At 40.2% G+C, this 22300-nt stretch overlaps 1 protein-coding gene and 1 long non-coding RNA gene across 3 annotated transcripts in view; one reads left to right on the top strand and one right to left on the bottom strand.

Moving 5' to 3' along the window:
- Window positions 1-2572: 2572 nt before the first annotated feature.
- LOC128822003 (uncharacterized) lies at window positions 2573-16140 on the bottom strand. The gene is made up of 6 exons (XR_008441312.1): window positions 15963-16140; window positions 12291-12455; window positions 11286-11379; window positions 8934-9058; window positions 5310-5362; window positions 2573-3127 (listed from the first exon to the last, which is right to left on the bottom strand). It is a non-coding gene; the product is annotated as an uncharacterized LOC128822003 (long non-coding RNA).
- A 200-nt stretch (window positions 16141-16340) lies between these two features.
- The window catches only part of PJA2 (praja ring finger ubiquitin ligase 2), a 33411-nt gene continuing 27451 nt past the window's right edge, over window positions 16341-22300 (top strand). For both annotated transcript variants that reach the window (XM_054003349.1, XM_054003347.1), the window contains exon 1: window positions 16341-16510. The gene's annotated coding sequence lies outside the window, so the exon portion shown is untranslated. The remainder of the gene's footprint in view (window positions 16511-22300) is intronic.

The following is a 22300-nucleotide window of genomic DNA, read 5'->3' as shown; positions in this document are numbered from 1 at the left end:
ATAAAATAACTTAAATTGAATAATTTCTGTGGAAAAACTTGCTGTGTTACCATGACTGGATGCAGTCCTAGTTCGGAAAACTTGGTCAAGAAAACAACTGGAAAAAAACACCCACGTTTTGTTTTTAACAAATTGTTAAGCTCTTAGGACAGCTCTCTACATCCTTCTTTACTCTCCATAAGTCCACCCAATTTGTCCCTTTCTATAACTTCCAGGCTGTACGGGATGACCTTTGGAATGGTTTCAGTGCTGGGGACCACAGCTGTCACCCAGTAACTGGTGGCTGCTTCCCACTAACAAGAGTGGTCAGATTCTGGAAGATGTGTATGGTGTGGAAGAGTTTTGATAACTGTGAAATTATTAAATAAAGAGAGTACAGTTCAGAGCCATCTGCCAGCCACTCTGGTTAAGTGCTCCTCAAAAAAAAAAAAATCCTGTTTCCTTTTGATCGCTTTGCCTCTCTCTTTGTTTATTAGCTGAATCCACACTGAATACAGTAATGGAAGCCAGTGTAAGGTACATTTTGCAGAAATGATACTGAAGTATCAAATAATTAATACGTTATTCTATCACATATGACTGATGGAGAAAGAGAAATTAGTAGACATGGGAAAATATGATATGGCATACAATGCAGTTTGAAAGAAGAGGGGAAGTTAGCAAGATACAGATGGCAGGAAACACCAGGAAGAAATGTGAATGGCTTGGACAGTCTGCAAAGGAAGAAAGGAAGCAGGTTCAAAAAGAAAATAGGAAGTGATGGTGCACAGACAATTGAGGGCTGTATCTCAGAGGAGGTAAACTGCAGAAATCTGTAGAGATTTCAAAAAGAAAGGGATGGCTTTGAACTGGATTTTTTGCCTGAGGACTTTCTTTAAGGGGATCTGTTTCTATTTTTAGTCCAAGGCGTGAGATGAGTTGCAGAGATCTGCAGGTAAGATTACAGAAGAGTTACAAGATGACAAAAGGGAATTAAATGGAAAGGAAAGACAAGCAGGCCACAAGACTTCAACCTGCTTGGACAGTGCACTCAAACAGAGAGATGTGCTGACAGTGGGAACAGAACCACAATCTGGGATCCAGGACCCACTGCCCTGAGAGGAGAGGAGAGGAGAGGAGAGGAGAGGGAGAGGGAGAGGGAGAGGGAGAGGGAGAGGGAGAGGGAGAGGGAGAGGGAGAGGGAGAGGGAATGGTTTTAAAAGCAAAGAGGATAGTTTAAAAATAAATCTTAAGAAGAAATTCTGTACTGTGAGTAGGGCGAGGCACTGGCACAGGCTGCCCAGAGAAGCTGTGAATGCCCTATCCTGGGAAGTGTTCATGGCCAGGTTAGATGAGGCTTTGAGTCACTTGGTCCTGTGGCAGATGTCTTTGCCCGTGGAAGGTGTCTCTGCCCTTGGCAGGGTGATGGAAGTAGATAATGTGTGAGCTCACTTCGAATCCAAAGCATTCTCTGATTCTGTCAAGTGAAATACAAGTAAGAAGTCAGCAGTGTCCTCAGAATCTTCCTTACACTCATAATGCAGCATCTTTAGAATTTTCTGGTGTTATTTCCAGAAAAAGTCAGCACACAAATCAGCAGCAGAAATCAAACAAAATTTGCAAGCTACCCACACTGTCTGCTAATTGCAACAGGGTGAATGACCACTAATGAGATTCCCATTGTACTTAACATCCTCTGAGTTTAGCAACCTCTCTCTATCTAATAAATATATGTTGAGCATTGAAACGGAACGGCTGCAGGTAAAAAAAAATTAATAGAATACCTAATTGTCAGGCTTCAATAACAGACAGCAATTAAATACCATGCTGCCTCTTGCTCACTCCCCCCAGCCCATCATAGTAGGGAGAAGAATTGGAAAAAATAGGTAAAATTAATGGGTTGAGATAAGAACAATTTAGTAATTGAAACAAATATAACAATAATAAAAACAATGTAAAATAGTAAAGCCAAGCAGAGACAGAGTAACAGAACCCAAGAGAAACAAGAAATACACAGTAAAATTATTGTCTGCTGACTGATGTCCAGCCCATCCTCAAAGAGCAGCCACCTCCTCTCAGCCAACTCCCTCGAGTTTATATACTAGTCATGACAGCCTATGTTACGAAATATCTGTTTGGGTCAGCTGTCCTGGCTATGCTCCTAAACAGCTTCTTCTGCAGATCCTCACTGGCAGAGCATGAGACACTGAAAAGTCCTTGACTAAGGATAAGTTCTATTCAGCAACAACTAAAACATAGTGTGTTAGGAACATTATTCTTACACTGAAAACAAAATCCACATTATTGTAGCAGCTACTGTGAAGAAAATGGACTCTGTCTCTCAGCTGACAGTAATGTTAGTGTGTTTACATAGCAGCCTTCACACTTCTGTATACAGAGGTTTTCACCATGTGCTTGCACCCTGTTCCGTCAAATGCTCTGGAACATTCAGAAGTCAAGAAGTCAGAAGGGAGTGCTAAAGCCATACTAACACACAAATTATTCCTAACCCTCTCTCATTTTTTAGAGGATTGAAGCTGTGCTACTGTTGTAATGGCATTTACTCAGCTGAGTAATTTCTCACAAACTTTATTCTGCATTATAAAACACCAAACTGACAAAAATTTGTCTCCTCACCAGTCTTTCTACAAGAGCTTTTCTTCCATCTTGGATACCCTAGATGCTTATTTCCAACTTCCTGATTTGGAGACTTGTCAGCAAACTAACTTTTTGGCCTGTCAGTCAAAGTCTGTTGACCTCATGGAATATTGCCTTTATGGATTTTAAGCATATGCCAGGCTCCCATGGCAACAGCAGCAGCAGATTATCACAAAGACCCTAAAGATAAGAAGTGACATCATGCACTATTGTTACTGCTTTTGCTAGCTCAGCAATACCTGTATCCATACAGCCAAACACTTTGTGGACTTCCTCTCCATGTTGTGTTTCATCTCTTGCATATGTGAGACCTGTGAGAGTCACAGACTTATCCAAACACTTAGTTCTTCAACAGCAGTTCCAGTTCTGATGTAAACTGCTTGTGTTAGATATTTCCATGGTTTGTTAACAGCTGTAATCTGTATGTGTAATCCTCTTTATGTTGTGATGTAGCACGAGTCCACTGTCAGCTATGGTATTTGTATCCTCTCTGGACATAAAAAAAAAAAAAGGCAGCTAAATCACCATAGTGTCATGAAATTGCAGCATATTAAGCTGCTGGTGCCATAATGCTTTGGATACTTCCCATATTCTGAAAAATATGGATTAAATTACGTTTTCCAAATCCCACCCCTGAAGAAACTGAAATGGTGTGATAAATTGAGGCGAATAATTTGATTCAGCCTTTTTAAGGTCAATTAGAATTTTATTAATTACAGGAAGCAGTAGCAAGCAAAACAGCCCTGGGTGGGTAGGGGTCTCCAAGCCGCCCCTCCTGCAGTGTCCCACACTGCAGTGCCCCACACCCCACCCCCCTTATTCAGTCTCTTTTATAGTTTCTTGGAGGTTTCTTCATTCGCGTCTCTTGCGATAGCGGTGGGCGTAGCTTGAGCATCCCTCTGCATCGTGTCTGCGTTGTGTCGAGGCAGGTGATCGTTGGTTTCACAATCGGTTCCGGACAGTGATGGGCGTACCCGGAGCACTCCCACGCCGTCCACTCCGGTGGCCGCCGCCCGGTGGTCGCTGATTTCACAATCAGCTCCAGCCATCCCCCAACATCCTTAGCCTGTGTCTGCAAAAGAAGCTAAGAAAAGCTCCCTAAATGGTGATTAATCATACTTGTGGTCTTGCGCCTTGCAATATGTCTATAGCCTTGCGGTTTGTAGCAGTTGCTTCCTGTTTCCCAACTTCACAGATGCTTCCCCTATCTCTTAACAAGCAAGCTGGTCCCTTATACTTTAATTTTATATTTCCCCCTTTAATATTCTAATTCTTTTGATGAACAAACAAGTTACCACAGTTTATCACAATGGTAGATAAGCATTGTCAAACATAGAAGAATTAATGTAAGGGCTGCACAGGTGCTGCCCCACACTTTCCACAGCTCCTTCACATATGAAGTGCATATGAAGTGTCCCTGGGCGTGATGTCCCGCCATGGCGCAGCCCGGGAACACAACTTTCTCGTCAAACGGATAATTTTTCGTGTCATTGTGTCCGAATCAGCATTTCCAGAAACACAACAGGGACTTGACTGAGGGAAAGAGAAACTTCACTGCAGCAAGAAGGAAGGGATGGGGTTTACAAAAGAGAGTTCGATCCTTGTTTTTCTATTCATTTATGTATTTATCTGGCTAGCTCTCATGCCTTCACTTACTTGTTTCGTTAATTATTTAAGGCTGTTCGCGCTCCCCGCCCGGCCTGGGGTCGGCATCACGGCAGCCGCGCGGCGCCACCTGGCGGCCGTGCGGCGGAACTGCCGGGGCGGGGCCGGGAGTCCGCCCGGGCCCTATATCCAGGAAATTCGTGGAATACAGACAGCGGCTGCTGCCCGCGCCCCCGGGGCAGGCTTTTCCTTTCCTCACCTGGCAGAAGGAGACTCGTCCCAGCTACAGGCAGGGCCCGCGCCCGAGAGCGGCAGGCTCTCAGGAGTACTTGAGCGGAAAAAGCATCTTTGGCAGCAGCTGCAGCGCACCAAAACAGGTGCTGGTGTCTGGGAGCTCAGCAAGACCTGGCCCTCTTTTTCTCCTGTGAGCTGCAACTGGATCCAAGCCACTTTCAGATTGTGGCGGTTTCCTCCTGGAGCTGACAATGTCAACCATTTCACAGTGGCTACAGCCACGGCCTCTGAGAATTGGTCTAGGATCAGCCCACACCCCTGCACCTCTGCAGCTCAAGGACTAAGACCTATATATGCTACTAAGCATCTTCATCTGCGACCAAAACCTCACAGTTTTGTCTTATTTAATAGCTGGGTGCTTTGGAGCATTGTGATAGTCCCTAGGCTGTGTCAGATCCTTAGACTTAGCCTTTAGTATTAGCATTCTTTCTTGTTAATGGTAGGGATAAAGTGTATATGGAGACTGCTAGAAACCTTGACAGAGCTTGCTAACAGGCCCATTAGGCAGCAGTGCAATTCACCCCCTGATCCTGTATAGATCTCTGCTCTAAGTGCGGGGGGATAGATATTCAGCACAATAATTGGCTGCAATTTGGACTGAAGTGCACAGGAGGCTAGCTGACCATTAGTGTTAAGTTGTAGGAACACATTGCATATGAAATCTTTTGAAAAAACTCTTCCATTTCAAAAATTTTATGCTGAGAATATGTGGCCAATTGCCAGCTGACGTTCTTCTCTAGTACTGTAAGAATGCTCTTCTTTTGGCTCCTCACCTTTACACTGCAAGCTCTTCAGGGCTGGGACAAACATTTATGTTTCCTTTTGTCTGAAACAACAGAAAATATAAACCACGTAATAATAAGTATTTACATTGTGCTATGATGTTTGCATATTCATAGAGGTGAAGGAAATGCAGGGCCAGGGCAGAGATGTTTGAAAATTATCTCTCTATCTCTTTTCTTAAAACATCAGTTTTTCAGAATTTATGCCTCCACAGAAATGTCTCTATTTAGGATAAATGCATTTAAAAATGTATAATATATGGTGACTGCTTCATAAGGCAAACCTGAGAAATTCCATTTTGGAATTTCAGCATTTAACTTTTTTTCTGCTTCAACAGCATATTGTGTTATTTTAAATGTTTATATAAGAAAGCCTCATGAAATATAAAGCTGAAAATATACACTGGTTTACAAACCATTCAAAGTCTTTACCCACTCATTTTTTTAAGCTGTATAAGCTATTGCTGAAAGGAATTCCAGTGAGTCTCTCCAAGCAGAATAGATTACCAGGCTTTCTTCCATGACATACTGCTCAAATAGGTATAATAGTTATACACTCAGATTTCATTGTTGATGTCTGCAAGTGGTGTGAGAGACTTCATTGCATTTTATTCTAACTCTCCTTCTAATAACGGGCTTCACTGTTTTCTATGCCCACTTTGAACAATAAGGTCCTAAAATCTGTAGATTATCCACATATAATAATGACATTATATCGTCTACTATTTATTTTAACCTAAGAGATAAGATTTGGGACATTCTGCAATACAGCCTTCTGTGTGATTTGCTGATGAGTTTCTCCCTAAAGCCTGTTTCTTAAGGCAGAGAGCCAGACCACTTCCACAGTATTTATTTTCTGTTTACATATGGACAGTATTATTGGATCTCATTACTTAATGTAATCTCTGGGTCACAAAGGTCTGAATCCTGCCTCTTTAAACATGTCCTGTGGTACAGTTTCTTAATGAGACCTGACTGGTACATTTTCCATGCCTACATACACAGTACATGGAAAATACCTAAACTTACATACTCATAGAAGAATAGAATGGTTGTTGGTAGACTTTTCTCCTTTAAAATTAGATGAGACGTTGCTGCAGTGAAAACATTCTTTCACTGTTTATTTCCTGGATGATACATTAAAATACTGTTACTGGGAAAATCAACACAGTATATTTGACAGCCTATAGGAGCAGTAAACAAAGGATGAGGAAAGTTGGGCATAATTTTGCAAGTTACAGCAACTGTTTTAAGTCAGATAACTGTGTTTTGTACAGCTATTAGCTGTCTGAGTTTGAATAAGCAATTTGACTGGCCAGGGAAGATTATGAGCTTAATAAATAAAGAAAATTCAGACTGTTTATATATGCCACTTTCTTTGCCAGGAAACAAATTAGCTTGAAGTGTGTAACAGAATAAACAAAACAGACTTGGCTTTCCCAGCATGATCTGTGAGGGTTGCAGAAGCCATGCATAACTTTTAGATTCTGGCAATGATCTGATGTTTTACACATAAAAGATATGAACACAGCCAGCAGATTCTAGAGGGAAGTGTGTAGCAATCAATAGCACAGTAGATTATCAACAAACATAACAAGGTGTCTTGGTTTAATATAGGTCAATATGTACATTCAATTTAATATTCTCGAGCTGTCCTACACAATGACTGTAAAAAAAATCAATCACTTCCCAAAAAAAAAGAAAAAAAAATTAGCAAAGTTGCCATCTGGTTTGCTAGTTACATCAATAAGATCTTGCAGGTGCTGTTACTGAAACAGAATGAAGATAAGTAGCAAGATAATTCCTATAGTAACTCCTAGGTTCTGGTTGCTGGAAAATCAACCTCTAGCAAATGCTTTATGCCATCTTCTTTAATCTGGAACGTTTCTATTCTGAATTTTCAGTTACTCTGTTAATTATGTTGTTTGTACCATGCTTAAATCAGTTGTGCTATGAAGAGAAGAACTGATGGATCAGGCCTCCTGTGGATGAAAGAACCGATGCTGAACAAACATAGGAGTTATTCCACATGGACTGCGGACTGTGTGTTTTCACAGTGAAGCCCATTCTACTCACTGCCTTTGAAAAAAACTCTGAGGCAGACAGACAAATAATAGGATTAATTAGGAAACCAAACTGCAGATATGACATATTTAACCATGGAATTTGAATATTTTAACTTTCTAATATGTAGGCCATGTCAAATTTTTGATCAGTTAGCTTTTTGATGAAGCTATACCTGAGAACTGAGATTTTACCCTTTTCATAAATTAGTTTTTATTGCAACAATATTTGCCCTTCATAGGCTTATCTTAATTAAAGGGATAAAAATTTCTGTTTCCAAAACAAGTGCAGACTTTGACTGTGACTTCAGCCACAGTATCTCACACATTTCTGCTGTGCAGTATTAGGGAGGGAGGACTCTGTGGTATTTTCTGTGCAGCAATTTCATAAATGTTAGGCAGCAGTCCTAGTTTCTCTAGGGTGGTACAAGCTGAGGCTCTGTAATTTCAGGATGTGTAATTATAGTGAGACACCTAAATTCTTTCTTAGCCATTCACATGAAAACTCACTATAGCACTACCTGCAGAGAACAACTTGTAAAGGTTCAGACAGTCTTGAGTTTGAGGAAAAACACACTAAAAGGTATGGGAGAAGAAAATTACTAAATGTAAGCTACTTTTTTGGGGAAGGACTCACACACCTCTCTTGATCCTTTTGGAAAACCTTAACTACAATACCTACAGGTAAGATATGTGCATTTATAATCTACAATAACTATTCCCCTTTGTTAAGCCAAGACCTCTTTTTCTACATATGATTGCAGACATGCTTAGAAAGTTCTTAACATCAGCTAGATTCAGTAAGGAAAAGTATACTGAAGAAGTGAAAAATAGATTCACAGCACTACAAAGTGGTGTCAGTGTGCTGATAAGGATTCTTCAACTTCAGTAGCTGAAGATGGAAAAAGTCCCAGTTCAGTCATAAGAAAAAAAGAAATTTAAAAATCAATTCTCTGTGGACATAAACACATATCCTTACTGAGAAAAGGAAAAAAAAAAAAAAAAAAAAAAAAAAAAAAAAAAAAAAAAAAAAAAAAGAAGTAGGCAGTTGTAAAATATGGGGGCATTTTGTAGTACTTTCTGTATAAATATAGCATACAAGGGTATGCTATAGACATGCTTGCAGCAGCTATACAACAGCTCATACAGTTATTTTCTTTCCACTTTAGGATCAAGTCTTCTTCACCCATAGCACCTAGTAAATGAAAGTGTGCCCTAATGCATTAGTCTCCCTTCTCTCATGTAAGATATTCCATCATTTCAATAAGGAGAAGGGAGTAGCTTGAGCATTTGTATATTCAAGTGTGTAAAAAAAAAAAAAAAAACTGAAAGGGAAATTTGGAACTTGAAAAAAAGGGCAGCAGTTCAAACTTTACTGCCAATTACGCAAATACAACACCCTAGATCATACTGTTTTTGCCAGAAATACAGTCAGGAGTAAAAATGCATCAATGTTGTCTATTCTTGAATCTGTACCACTGCACCTAAAAGCGGAATTTTGTTCAATACTTATAAATACATCTGTCAGATCAATAAGCTAAGACAAACTTACCTTCCATGATGGTTTTTGCTAAAAGGCCAGGCTGAGGATTGAAGATTCTGAGGCACAGGAATGGTTTTCATTATGACTGCTTGAGAAAGGTAATCTTTATCTTCCCCAGGCTTGGGAATAGTAATCTAGAATAGCAGCAGAAGTCCTTACCATGATACCCATAATGACAGCATGGCAGACCTTTTAAGTTACCTGGGTTTTAATGTATTAAAATTGTAGCATATCTCTCAGGCTTTGAGATCCCTCTCAATAAATAATTGCTAGTCCTAAACTCCGAAATTGTTTTGTTTTGACAAATCAGTTTCTCAGAGTTGCATTGGGCCCAGCAAGGCTTGACTGCTCTGGGAAGGAAGGCAAGCCAAGAGCCAGGTGTGACAGAAAGTCAGGTGGGAGCAGTGGCCTCACTGACAAAATCACAGAGCTCAGAATTAAGGTTAAGAGCTGGTGATCCCAGTCAGACACAGCCCAGGGTGAGGCTGACCTGGGACGTTCATCCCAAGGGTCCAGCTTCTGGGCTAGACGGGGAAGATCCAGGACTTTGCCCAGACCAGCTGTTGCACAGCTGTGGCACCAGCGGTAAACCCACAGCTGGAAATGCCCCCTGGGGGAACTGCAGGGGCAAGTCCTTCCCTCCAGCTTTTCTCACTGCACTGGTGGGAGAACCCACCTTGGACTCTAACAGCTCTTCACCCCCCACTTCAACTTCTTCACTCTGTCAACTAAATACCAGATGTTCACAGTCACAGACCTGACAAATTTGACTTTGTGCCAGAATTTGGAGACATAGCACACATATATTGACATACATGCTTGTACTTCTGTCAGCCTAAGAGACTAATGACAGAATTGCTTCAGCTACTGTGGGCTTTGATAGAAAAAAAAAAAAAAAGTTATAATTCTATTCTAAAAAGCAAAAGTAATCCATTTTGGAACAGTTGTTAGGGCTTCTTAATTAAGCTGGCTCACATACTATAAATAGCCAAAATACAGACTTTTGAAACTAGTGGCTGAAACATTCTGCTATATATTTATAAACTAATCCTAGAATCTCTTCAATTTTTTTGGCTGGAAACAAAATCAATCTCTGTGGCAGTTTTCATTTCTCTCAGGCTGCCTACAGGATGCAGTGTCACTGTTTCACTGCGTTACAGTATCACACTGACACCCCCGACATTTGGAAGAGGGGAGCAGTCTTGCCCACCTACAAGCTCTAATTTCACCCATTTCTGTTGGACATTTTATGACTAGTTTTAAAGAGTGTTGCATGCCTAAGATGTAGCAAGAGTTTGAAGCAACAGCTGTAGCTGCTATAGTAGATGAAGAACAGGCATAAAAGCCAAGAGTTGTCTTTTAACATTCTTTTGTTCAGGACAGAAAAAGTTGGCTGCTTCTGTTTAAAAATACTGTCACTTAGGAAGGAGGTATAGGTTTCCACAACCATAAGGGAACCTTTAACTTGTCTGCACATAGGCCTTCTGCATCTCTGAGTGCTTTCCTGATGAAGAACATTTTCTAACTAAAGCCCTTTGAATTTTAATCCTGATATGTGCTCTCTTGATGGATTAACAGGATATATATTTGTATATTGATTAATAAAGCCTTAGATCTATAACTAGTAAAGTACCTGTTTGTGTAGCAGCTTTTTGTGGAATTTTGGAGGATTTTGTGGGGGATGTATTATTGGGTTTTTAATACATGGTTTTTAGATCCTATTTGCTAGGGTCTGTTCTTTGATTCAACATATTACTGCCAAATGAATTGAATTAATCAGAGACCTTAGCAGGAATTCAAATTACAAAGAGCTTTTATTTAGAAATTACTTTTAGACATAGAGAGATTGCATGCAATAATTTTTTCATACTTAACAGCCCATGTATATCCTGATATATTAACATGAGATACAAACATATGTAGACTATTCTGTCTCTTTAATGAAACTTTAATGTGTTATGTTTGCCTTGGGAATTTTTGTTAGTATTTAATTTACTAGTCTGAGTTATCCTGCAGAGCTCAGGTTTTGTTAAACCATATCAACAGGTTTTTGAGAAGGTCTGGATGATAGGAACATGGCTGAGTCTGTAATCTGTAGTTTAGCAGGTATTTGTGCAATGCTCTTCGTAACACACTTTACCTGTTGATCAAGCCTGAAGGGGTCAGGCAATTGGACTGGATGATCATTTTATGTCCCTTACAACTGAAAATTCTAATTCTATTCTATTCTATTCTATTCTATTCTATTCTATTCTATTCTATTGCAATACAAAATATATATTAACCACTTAATAATTGTTACGAATTACAACCACATATTACCAATAAAACAATCATTTAAATACTGTTATTCTTTCATACCTGGTTTAAATGCACAAATGAGGACTGTCCGAGCAATATTTTATATCTTATAGTTGTGTTTTAGCATCCTACTGGATTAGCTAGATAATGTGACCTGGAATAAAACCATATTTCAGTTGTTACTTTTTTTTTCTTTGTTTTTGGAGGTGTAAAAGGATCTGAAACAGTAGCTAGTTTGTTTAGCAGCTCAATAGGCTGAGTCCTAGTGCAATACAAATGAAGTGATTTTAGCTGTAAGAAAGAAAAATAATTTTTATTAAGCTAGTTTAGAGTATTTGTGTATTTGCAGGACTATTTAATTGATTTTAATACAGAAATTAATGTTTTGTTATGTAGAAATTGCCATAGTGAGTGAAGGAAAAACTAAAATCTTGTTAAGTCTTTGCTAGAGCAGGAATAAAAGGATATGGGGAAAGTACTCTGAAGTACAGGGGCAGGAAACAATCCAATCATGAAGAAATAGTCTTTTTAATCAATTAAAAATACTTTGAAATCTAAAATTCTGGTCATAGATTTATAATAATTCCTTCCATAATTGTTGGTATGCATTTGTTATTTATACTAATGTAAACTTAGATGTTGACCTTATCTCTGTAATTTGCAAAGTATACCTTATATTCTGCTAGACACTTGTTCTTAATGATAGTTTTAAATAACACAATTTGTAAGTAATACTTCCTTGCAGAAATACCCCCTGGTTAGTTTTACAATGTGTCAGCAAAATTATTTTAACCAGTTTAAAATTTTCCACCTCTACTTTATTAAACTGAACATTTCCTTGCTCTTGTGTCATATGGGATTATATTTTCATTATCTGAGTTTTAAACTGGAACACAATATGCTTTCCTAAACTTACAGCCATTTGAATTTTCTGGAGACAAGGTTTCATTTGCAGTTCTGTATTTGTTACTGGTGTTTTTACAGCTTCTTGTGTTGTAATTTCAGAGTTTGGGGGATACATCTGAGTAACTGTACTTAAATAAAGCACTTGTAGTTTGTACATACCATAATTCTCATCCTTCTAAGAAATATTTGCACTGTTTTGAAGTACATATAATATCTTGTTTGCTCAGAAACATCCTGAAATAACCAATTGTACAAGATTCCTAACATAGAATAGCAACTCCAATTGAAGCTGCTGTTTATGCACACTGTAGGAATACCAAGCACCTGAAAAAAAAAAAATAAAAGAAAATACTTGAAAAGTACTGGACAAAATTTCTGCAGAGAAAATGGGACACATCAAGAAAGCACATAGGCATGACAGTTTATGGTATCCAATAGAATTTTTTTTTACAGGAATCATATTTTCATGTCTGTCTTTCAGCACTCTGTCACAGTTTTCTTTTAAATCCTCTGTGAGAAAGGATGATTATCAAATTTTTTTTCATTCATTATAAAGCATCATAATCTAGGGTTGGAAAAAGAGGTGGCATGCCTTGATACAGTGATCTTGATACAGTATTCTGCATGCTCTTTCTGGGTGCAGCATCAGTATGAGAAGCTACAGTTTGGCTTCCTGAGGAAAAAAAACACCTGGTCTGAATACTGGAAGATTTATAAAGTTATGAAATAATAAATGCTTACCTGCACAGATCTTTCTATTTATGTGTTTATTTAGTCCTTTGAATACAACATGAATGATAGCATGGATTTATCAGTTGCATCAGAAGGGTCTTATGCAACCATTAAAAATTCATTAGAAAAAACTTAATGGACGTCTGTGTTTTGTTTTTAATGGAGTATAACCATCAATCAGCAAAACGAGTCTTCAGAAAGAATTCCCACTTGTTCCTCAGCTGAAGATACAAAAGCAAGGTGTTTGCACAGTAGTAGCATTCCTCTATTTAGACAGATATTTTCAGCCAAAACTTCTTGTATTGCCATGGAATGATGAGTTGATGCACCATTATGAGAATTCACAGAAGTAATTTTAACCTTTAATGCCTCATTTCTCCTGTTTCCTTTTATGCCAGTCTGTGGGTGTGGGGGGCTGTTTCCTTAAGAGGATGTTTTTCAATAAAAACCTAATTTGAAAAGCTGTATCCTCCGTTGCTGAGGGATTTAGGCTCTAGTAATAGTAGAGATAGTCTACAAACACCAGCCTCTCTTGATCTTTGTGAATAATTCACATCATTGCCTCAAAGTATCTGAATTGGGCTTGCCTTTCCATAAGTCTGTCTGCATATATGCCCGTAAGTGCCCCTCTCTGATAGTTTTGAGCCATCAGCTGTTTCTAGCAAAAGTAATTTTAGAAAAAAGGAAAGAAAATTTCAGGAAATGAAATTTCAGGAAAGGAAAGGAAACTTCAGGAAAGGAAATTTCAGGGAAAGGGAAAGGGAAAGGGAAAGGGAAAGGGAAAGGGAAAGGGAAAGGGAAAGGGAAAGGGAAAGGGAAAGGGAAAGGGAAAGGGAAAGGGAAAGGACTTCACCAACAGTGAATACAGCAGGACAATCCCCTCTGTTGGCTGTTGGGCTGTGCTGTGTCTGATGCACCCCAGGAGGGGGTTTCCCCTCCTGCTGACTGAGGTGGAGCCTGCTGTCCACCAGCACCCCAGATCCCTTTCTGCAGAGCTGCTGTCAATCCTCTCCCAATTCAGGCTTGTGCCTGGTGTTACTCGATCCCAGGGTCTCAGTTTAGTATCATCAGCAAATCTGTCAATTCCTGCATCAAGATAATTGATAAATACATGGAATAAAACTGGCTCTAGAACTGAGCCCTGAAGAACAGCACCAGCAGCTAGTCAGACACATTCACAACAGCCCTTTGATCCCTGTCCTTTACCTGGTGCAGCTTGTTCCTTCTCTTTGGACAACTTTTCCAAAAGGATGTTATGAGGGACAGTGTCATAATCCAAAAATACCAACATGCACTTTGGATGAAGCCTTCCCTTCATCCTCTGGGCAGGTGACCTTAGCATAGAAGGATAAAAATTATTTAAGCAGGACTTTCCCTTTCTGAATGCATGTTGACTGCACCTGAAGATTGTATTGCTCTTTGACTGTCTTTCAGTGGTACCCAGTATGTTCTTCTCCATAACTTTCCCAAGTCCTTATACCCACAGGTCTGTCATTCCCTGAGTCCACCCTCATACCTTTTTGGGTAAAGCTGTGTTGGAAAAACACAGCTAACTTCCAGTCGGTGGGGACCTCCCTGGTCTCCCAAGACTTTTTAGATGATCAAGAGGGGTCATGCCATAACATCCACCCGTTCTACCAGTACCCTGTGATTAATCCCACCAGACTCCATGGTCTTGTGAACATTCACCTTTAAACAGACCGTCCCTTACAATTTTAGTGTCCGGAAATAGAACATGACTGTTCCCACACTGATGGTACTGACTCAGGGAACCACGCCACACAGTTTACTAAAAGGCCTGTCAGTTTATTAAAGACTGAAGCAAAAAAAAAAAAAATAAAGTCATTGAATGCCTCTGCTTTTTATTCATCCCTATTAGTCAGGTGACCATCTTCAACAGATGTAGACTTCTGTAAATTCTGCAAAAAATTAGCAGCTATGTACAGGAGAAAGAAAACTAAGTCAGGATTTCTGTGGAGCATGAGTTCCCCAGTTAGCTATTCAGGAGGCTGGCAGCTGTCATTGCACATACTGGACAAGATATTAGAATACTAGAAATTAGCTGCAGTGCATCCTGTCACTTCTCTTGCTTAAACTGGAGGGACATGAAAAATAATGACAGAAAATACAGAAGAGTAAAATGAGTAAAAATAAGATCTGAAATGATAATGTAAGGGAGAAAGGGAGGAGTTTGATTATTTTACTTTTTTTTTTGCTGAGTGGCAGCACGAATATGGGCTACATTAAGAGAAATCATATTTCTTTAGGCCCAGTGATCACTTTTTTTCTTCTTTGGGGATAAAGTTTGTTCTCTTTCATTGTCATTTTTCCATAGGTAGATAATGGTGTTCCTAAATTATTCACTCCTAACCATTTAGAGTGTACCCAGCATGGTAATACTGAACAGCCAAAAAAACTTTTGCTGTAGATGGAAGCAGGTTAGGGTGCCATCATCTAACACTTTTTTCTTTTTTTATTTTCCAAGAACTGATTTTGTTTATCCTTGGAACAGAGGGTAGGAATACTTGTGCAGATAAGAGTGTCAAACAATGTCAGATTATCTGAACTGAAATATTCCACACAAAGTTGACATTGAGAGATTTCCCTGACTAATGACTAATATTAATAAAAATTAATAGTCAAGTCTGTGCTGGTTTTGATTGGGGTTCAGGTAGTTTTCTTCACAGTGTCTAGTATAAGGCTGTGATTTGGTTTTGTGCTGAACAGAGTTGATAATTCAGAGATGTTTTGGTTATTGCTGAGCAGAGATTGCACAGAGCCAAGGACTTCCCTGCTTTTCAAACCACGTCACTGGGGAAAGAGCTAGGGGTACCTGGGACGTTGGGAGGGGACACAGCCAGAATAGGTGGCCCCAAACTGACTAAAGGGATATTCCAGACCATATGGCATCACAGTCAGTATAAAGTGCAGAAAAGAAGGAAGGGTGGGATGTTTGGATTGATGGTGTTTGTCCTCCCAAGTCACCCTTAGTGCGATGGGGCTGTGCTCTGCTGGAAATGGCTGAACACCTGCTCAACAACGGGAAGCACAGAATTCATTCCTTGTGTTGGTTTACTTGTGTGCGTGCCTTTTGCTTACCGTATTATAAACTGTCCATAACCCAGTGCCTGAGTTTTGTAGTTTTCACCCTTTCAATTCTCTTGCTGGGGGGGAAGTGAGGGAGCAGCTGCCTGGCGCTGGGCTAGTGTCGGGGTTAAACCACGACTAGCCCTATAAGCGACAGAATTAACAGCGGCTGAAGGCCCGTCCGCCTCACTCCCGGTGCAGAGCTCCCACGGCGGCCCGGCCCCGCCCCTGGCCCCGCCCCGGGCCCCGCTCCCCATTCGGGATTGGTCGCTTCCCTCCGCCCTGGCTTGTGATTGGCTGGCGCTGTCGTTGCTGGCGGCGGGATTGGCCGGGCGGCGCGCGGGAGGCGGTGGCAGGAGCGGGCGGGGTGAGGGCGGCCCCGACCCCGGCCCCGGCCCCGGCCTGGCTCCGCGGGGCGCCTGCAAAAGGGGGCGGGCGGGGGCCGAGGAAACAGGGCCAAGCCGCTGGCAGTCCTAGGGACGGTCGTTTGTGCTGTGGAGCAGCCGCCTTGCTCCTCCCCTCCGGGACGGCCCTGCGGCCGAGGGCGGGGGCCTCAGCCGGTGGGTCAAGAGGGCCGCGGGCGGGCCGTGGTGGCCTCGCGGGTACCTGTCCGTGAGGTGCTGGGGCTGTTTGTGGGTGCGGGGCAGCCGGCGGGGCGCGCAGCGGTAGAGTAAACACGGGTAGGCCTTTCAGGGCAAAGGACTTGCAGTTAATTTCCTTTCTTTGTTATTGGTTTGGGTTGTTCTTGTTTGGTTGGGGTTTTTTGTTATGTTTTATAGTTTTTCTCCCACAACTCCGCGGCGGTGACTCAGTACGCCGGGGAAAGGCGATGTCCCTGCGCGGGGTCTGCGTTGTGTCATCCAAGCAACCGCGGGTGTGAGGAGAGTCACTGGCGAAGTGACATCGCTGACATCGCTTCAGCGAGGTTGTGAAACACTCACACCTCTCTCTTTGCTTGAGGAGTGGAGGTCCGAGCCAGAAGAGCAACCCCCAAACACAGAGTCAAAAGGAACGTGCCTTGGGCCCAGAATCCAGGGAAGATTTGTCAGTGCTTGTAGTTGATGTGCCTTTTCTTCTGCACGAGTGAAATTAATTAACCTGTAGGTAGACTGCCCGGGAAGGGTTTTGCACCTGGAGGAGAGTAGCACCTCCTGCTCCATCTCTGGAAGTTCTCTTGAATGCTTGTGGGGAGCAGTATTGGCTTTGATGGAGCTGAGCATTCTCAGGATGCCCTGCCCTGCACATGGACTTTACTGGGTACTGCTGGCCAAGTAACAATGAAATAAATATTTGAGTTACATAGCATGTGAATCTCCGTGGTGCACAGAAACTTAGAAAGTGTATTCTAAGTTTAGAGGCTGTTTACTTTATAGGATGTGTTTGAAAGCTTAGAGACTGTGTTTAGGTCCTTTTTCTGTACTGTACCATATTCAGCACTTTTTTTTTCAGTGGAGTTCTTGATTTGCATTTGTCTGTGCACACAGTTAAGCAGTTTAGAAGAATGACTTTTGATTGGATTTTTGCCACACTATGTAGAAAAAAACGTGTACTGTAGCAATGAAGAGTAGTGTCAGACTGTTAGTTTTATCTTTAATGCAGAAATGAAGACTATATACTTTGGATTGAAATGAAGAATATATACTTATGGATTGAAATTTCATTTGGAAGAAGTATGCCTATTTAAAATTGTGTAAGCAAATGTGTGTAATAAATTAAGTTTTCTTGTAGCTGAGTCAGGCTCTCATAGAATTTATTTTTCTCTCACCCATTAAGAAAGGAAGAAGTCTGGAAAAAAGTTGTTCACAAAACTCTTTATTTTGAAGTTGCATTAAAAGGTAGGATCAGGAAAGTTCTGTGAAATAGGTCTGCTTTTAAAATGTCCTTTGCTGATAGAGTGAATTGCAGTGCAGTGTAGTAAGGTGCAAGAGTTCTTGACAGATCAAAACGCCATCTAAATAAGAAACACTTACGAATTGTTGCCTTGTTAAGATAACTGATCCTATGAAGATGTGTGCCTTTGCAAAAGTAGTTTAGCAAGTGAAAAACACCGATAGGATGTACTGGATGACTTCCACAAACATTGTAATGGGTATTTACATTACAATGGGTTTACATTACAGGGTTGAGCTGGCATTGCTACCATTTTTACACAGTAATCTCCCTGGTGGCCCATATTATTTGTTGAGCTGTGTTTGTTTTGATTCCTGGATACTTAGGAAGGCTTGAATGGAACCAAAAGTATTACTGTGCTGTACAGCAGTAGGGGCTGCTTTGGGGTCAGACAAGTGGTTTGCAGGGTGAGTCATGTTCATTTGGCATCTGAGGTGATTAGAGGTGTGGATGTCATTTGAAGCTGTGACCATAAAACTTGCCATTCTGTCAAGGCTTGTCCTAATAGTATTTTGAATAATATTTTGACCAAAGCATGGGCAACAAATTTGTTCTAATTCTTTTAATTCACTGATACAGTAATAACCCCCCTGCATGTTAGTGGATATGTCTATAAGTCCAGTAGAGCCCACTTCAGTTACAATGGTACTTCAGCAATCCTGTATCTGTATGTTTAGTAGTGTATTTTGACAGGTTCTAAAGGGCTACTTTGCATTTATTTCAGCTGGAAAATGTGTTAAAAGACTTCAGTTAATACTGTGAAATAAGCGCTCAAGTTACAGAAACAACTTCAAATATGGAATAAGCAGATAAACCCAGACTGCTAGAGGAGGACATCAAGCTCATCTCAGCCTTATATTCAGATCATCCCTGGACAGAGGGTACTGTAATTGTCCCTAAAGGACACACTGACCTGAACCAGTGTCTGGAACTTCAGCTTCTGTGGTTTTGATAGCCTGGGCTCAAACAAAACTCACTGTGCAATTTATCAGGGGAATGTCCTGAAGCACTTGTAGGGGTGCTGTGCACATTTAATACAGGGGCAGTTATTTCAGTTGTCAAGGTGCAAAATGCAGTAGTTCTTACAAGAACCTTCGTTGTCATACAGGCCACACCTGGCTGCCTGTTTATGTGGAGCAGGGCTATGACTTATTTATATGGGAAATTGAGGTAATTATTGATGAGCTTGTAGTAATGAGTGCAATACTGTGCTAGGATGACAGAGTGGATGGTCATGTAAATTGCTAAATGCTCATATGTTGTGGTGGAAAAAATAACTTATAAATTCTGCTGCCAATGGCATTAATCATTCTGAGTAGTTTAAAAACAGCTTTTCAAATTTGATTAATTTAAAGAGTGATGTTTTTATACTAAATCCTTATGCAGCATTTCAGGTAACTAAATATGTGACTGTGGAAGCAGAGAGAATTCCACATGGCATGTGTGTGTCCTTAAAAATTATTAAAACAGAACCTGAAAAGTTTGTGGTTGTTCAGATTCTGAAGTCCCCTGTGATTTTTATGTATTGCTGTAACATTGTCAATATCTCTCTGCTAGAAGCAAAGCAGGGAAAAGAAAATCCAAGGTTGTAACAAATTTGAGATTTAAATGATGCCACTAGTTGATACTATAGAAATGTGTAATAGAGAGAAATGGTTCTGATCCTGAAGGTAGATTGGTAGATTGAGGATTATTTCTCAAGAGATTAGTGACAATTGGGTATACCAAAGTGTCCTGTCATGTCAGCTTAGTGTCAGAATGTTCCAAAACATTCAAGAGAAGTTTCCCTAACCCAGGTGCTTTTAAACAATAGCAAAATCTGCCTTTTGTTTTGGTGGTGCTATAGTTAACTTGATATGTTAACTAGATCTTTATTCATTATGTGTCTGGTGAATCAGATATTTATTGTTTGGCAGCTTAAAAAAAATTGTGGTGAAGGGTTCTGAGAGTACTGTCAGAAACCTGCAGCAGTATTTTTGAGGCCTAAAATTTGGCTCCTAGGTAATGGATATGTAATATGTTTCCATGATTGTAATAGGGTGCCTTAAGTGAAAAGTAGTGTTTTTTAAAAGGAGATGAAAAAAATCAAGTACTTGTACCATACCAAGAAAATCCAGTACAATTTCATACAGCATATTGTGTAACCTTTCAAACATTTTGGAAAAAAAAAAAGTGTAAAAGGAATAAAAATTAATTGTGATTTATCTTCTATGTGAAAATAAGCAAATAGTTATAGGTAGTCACATTGTAGCACCAGCAGTTTGGAGGAAAAAAAACACAGATTTTACACTCCATCCAAAAGTAGATATGTTGAGCTGTGATTCCAGCCTGGGGGTAGAATAAATATCTGAAATTCTGGAGCTTTGGTTAGGGAAATGACTGTAGAGCTGGTAAGGAAGGACCTCAAACTTGTCCGGCTTATCCTCTTTCCCAGCCCTTCCTCCCAGTGATTCTTCACCACATGTTTGTTTGAAGACTTTTTGGTTTGTGTTTCTAATGGATATTCTTCAGCCTCCCCAGGCAATCTGTTTGAGGGATAAATTGTCCTTACTGGTAGAAACATTTCCCTTTTGTCATTTCCATGTCTTGTTTCTATGTGTCAGGGAAAAACAGGGATCTTTTTTGAAGCAAGGTGTTTAAAAACTGTATGCAGAGCATAAGATCTGATTTCCATTGTTCGTCAGGGTACAACGGTTACTTTTCTTGTCTTGTAGTTTTCACTCTAATTCAGCTCTGTATGTTGCTATTTGCCAAAACGGGGAAGCAATGACTTGACTTTTGTCTGTTGTGGTCCTCTGTAATCCTCCACTGCCCTTCTGCTTAGCTGAACATTGCCAGTTGTTCCCCCTTTAGTAATTCCCTCAGTTGTTATTCCTACTTGACAATAATCTCTCATGCTTCTCTTTTTGAGAATGATTTTACTTCTTCACAGGTATATTGCAATCACTTTAGATTCTGTTTCATGACACTTCAGGTGAGCTCTCCTGTCTGTTGATTGGGTCAGAGGCTTTTGATACGCTTGTATCCAAGATAAAGAATTAAGCTTATGAATGAAGAAGAGTTTGAAGTACTGAGACCTCACTGTTCTTCAGGCGAAAAAACAAAACCAACAACAAAACAAAACACCTCCAAACTTTGAAAAAAAGGTTTAAAAGTTGCTTTTACTGCTTCTGATAATGGATAAGGTTTGATTACATGTTTTAGGTTAATTTTACTTTAATAATGTTGTATAAGATGATAGCAATGCAAAAACACATCTTTGTGATGAATTCTAGTCTGATGAATTATATCTCTCCATCATGTGAGAGTTTCCAAGGCCTGTACTTCCACCTTGGGATTCTTTTGTCATTTCTAGTTGCTGTGTTTATCAGGAGGAAAGGAAGTGATTGTTCTGGTTTCTTAAAGTAAAAGTGTACCTTTTCTGCTTAAAGTGTAGACAAGTCTTGGCATTTTGTTGATTATTGGCTTCTATTTGATGTGTTTCACCTCCAGAGACATGCTTCCTCCTCTGGGAAGTTTATAATCAGAACTTAAACAAGAATATGATATATGAAAGTCATAAGAAGAGAGGAGAGATATGGGAGTGGGGGGTTGGTGTCTGAATTTCTGAATGTCTTCCAACAAGCAATACATAAAAATCACTACTTCTGTGCCCTTAGTTTAGTACATCTACTTAGAATACAAAAACTTGTGCTGTTGGGAAAGGAGGGAGATAAGAAAGCTTGCATGATGATTAGCAGCACATAATAGTGTTCTGTATTAACAGAACAGATTGCTACGGGGACTACTGGTGAAGTTAGGCTTTTTATTCTCAAAGTTATAATGCTAGCTTTCTATGGGAGGATGGTGCTTGCTGTTACTTGGTTAGTACATGGCATACACATTGTCCTCCTCATCTTTAAAAGCTTTTAGTACTGCAGTTGCTTAATCTTCCCTCTTGAGATTTAATGTGTAATTTCTGCTGAAGCTATTAGTTAGGATAAAAGCTGTAAAACTGATTAATACAGTGGTAAGGCAAAGCTGTCAGTTTATCAGATCAGAGGGTTGAGGATTTTCATCAGGGGAACTGAAAATGATGCATTCAAACTATTTACAGTTATGAGTAAAAAAGTAAAGCGAACTGGGCTAAAGTCAGAGCAAGTCAGTATAAAAAACCTGGAAATAATGCAGGAGTTGTGTATAGCACTGAAGGAGATGGACCATCAGAAAAGGGTGTAAAAGCAGTACTGGAATGGCTCAGTTCTACCACCTTAGCTGTGCTAATGCAACAGCCTGCTGAACTTCTTAAAAATTACTACAGACTTAGACTCTCAAAGAAGGAGATCTGAGATCTGGCAGAGCTGCGTAAGTTAATGTAGGCTGCTTTAGAGCTTGACAGCCAACCATTGCAGTGACACCTGAAGCTGCATCAGAGCAAGCCACTGTGGCTCCTTGGCTGAAGTCACCAAATGGCAAACATC

Source organism: Vidua macroura, chromosome Z, assembly GCF_024509145.1.
Source record: "Vidua macroura isolate BioBank_ID:100142 chromosome Z, ASM2450914v1, whole genome shotgun sequence".
In the NCBI taxonomy this organism is placed as follows: domain Eukaryota; kingdom Metazoa; phylum Chordata; class Aves; order Passeriformes; family Viduidae; genus Vidua; species Vidua macroura.
Note: the sequence above shows the minus strand (reverse complement) of the source record. Positions and strands in the feature narration are given on the sequence as shown.